This window comes from Penaeus monodon, chromosome 32, assembly GCF_015228065.2.
Source record: "Penaeus monodon isolate SGIC_2016 chromosome 32, NSTDA_Pmon_1, whole genome shotgun sequence".
Taxonomy (NCBI): domain Eukaryota; kingdom Metazoa; phylum Arthropoda; class Malacostraca; order Decapoda; family Penaeidae; genus Penaeus; species Penaeus monodon.
The window spans coordinates 37,669,543-37,671,703 of NC_051417.1; positions in this window are offsets into that span (position 1 = coordinate 37,669,543).

Below are 2,161 nucleotides of genomic sequence, written 5' to 3' on the forward strand. Positions count from 1 at the left end.
TCAGTATCAGACAAGAGCTTTTACATATTTCTGCATTTGTATCTAGCCTTTGTGAGTTGCCAAAATAAATTCGTCGGTGTCTGATAACATGGGTAAACCCTGTCCTGACGACATTGAAATTCTTTTCCCAGAACGGAGGATTAACAGTTTCCAAACGAGTTCACTGATCCAACATTATGCTATTTAAGCTAACAATGCAGATTTTGGTTCGATAATATGCGTGAATTGCCATTTTATGAATTTCATTAACCAAAGCAGTGGTAATGTTAGTCATCATCACACAAACATGAGAAATACAGATAGAAAATCAATAATTTTAATCCTGAGTTGCTCCCGGTAAGCTCCGTCCAGGTATAGCTGGCACCTCTCCGATGTGATGAGTATGTTGAAGTCTGGCCCGCAGTCAGTGGTGTCTCGGCCAGGAGAGGACAAAACACTCTTACGTTGTCGCGCGTAAGTTATTTCTATCATTTTGTCTTTAGGGAACTAGTGCCGAAGTACTTTAGACAAAGAAGAATCGTACAATGAGCGAAGGAAACTTAAATACCGCAGATACTTTCTCCAGCAGTATGTGATATTACACATGACACTTTACTTAAAAAGGAAACTTATTCCTCCCCTACAGACAATGTGTAAATGTCATAAAAAAAGATAATCACACATCACGTATAACTCAGCATCCCATGTCTCGAAACTTCAATGCAAACGAAAGTGATGAGCCCGGACTGCATTCTTCACAAACTGCCGAGCATAACAATTTATTTTAAATAATTTGAAACTTTAGCTCATGTTACATTTCAATGGTTTGCGTATAAAGTTCTTGCATATCATGAAGAGCAACAGTCTTCCATTCACGTAATACTCAGTAGAAACTATTCCTTTATACAATACTGCTTACCAAACATTTCTAAAGACTTGTGGCAGTCCAGAAAATGTGATTTAGATGATGCTGACTAAAAGTTAGGTCGTCAAAAGAAAATGTTCTTGCGAGTGGTGAAGCAACAGAGAGCAAGTTTTCGAAAGGCTCAACTGTTGTTTTTCGACAAATCGCCTAGAATGAAATGGGTAGTGATTTGCTCCCGGTTTGTTGCAGTGGAAATTATCGAGTATACACCACAAGCGTTGATTTATGGTACAGCCTTTTGTGTCCAAATTGTATGGAATTCGAAAATGGTATTGCAGCCTAACATCGGTGGTTTATATTTCCTACAGAAAAAGAGAAAGGATGATGCGGAGGAGGCTCACGGGGGTACTACTACTGGCGCTGGTGCTTGCTGTCCATGCCATCGAAGAGGAGGCGGAGGTGCTTCCTGTAGCGCGGGTGATTCGCCAGATAAGCTTCCCAGGAGCTTCCCAAGGTTTGTTTGGCGGAAGTTTTTTGGTCAGGAAGGAGGGGACGGGGAATGGGAGGGACTCTGAAGAAAAAACGATTATATTGCACCGACATTGATTACTCTTACTTTGATACTGTATCCTGCACTATTTCTTACTTAACTGGGCAAAAGCCAGCTATAAAAATACTTAAATCAATCTGTTTATTCTCCTGTTTCTCCTCCATTTGTGTCCTCTGTTGCTTAACTACATTTTTCACTTTCCCGGGAAAACTAATACTATGAATTTCCTCGCATTCCGATTCCTCTCCCTGTAATCTCAGTCCTTTCTTCCCCTCGGCCTCTTTTAAATCACATTCGCATTTACTATCCCTTTCACTTCGCTAGGTAAGCCTCCGCTCAGAATCACTCTCTAGGCCAGCTTTCTGCTTGTCATCTTGCGACGAACACTACTCTTTGACGAAGATCCATATAAATCTAGCGCTGCTTGCTCGGCTTCCATCACGGACTAGAAGAACATTTACAATTAGTGTTGAATATAACGCCATAAATCCAGCAATTGCCTTACCTCAAGGACACTTGGTGTTTGGACAACGAAGGACATGTGGAGTGTGTTCGTTGACCGAATAAACATCACATTCATTAATTTACTAGACAGCAGTATGGAGAATGGACTATTGCTCCGCGGTCTTCACATACAGTGCTAAAATATTTCTTAGTGTCTTGATAGTAAGTACGTACGTTACAGTGGTAGTGTGGGATTAAATTACTACAGGCGGCTATAATTGAGATGACGGAGCAAAACAAAAATAATCCAGATGGTGATAATG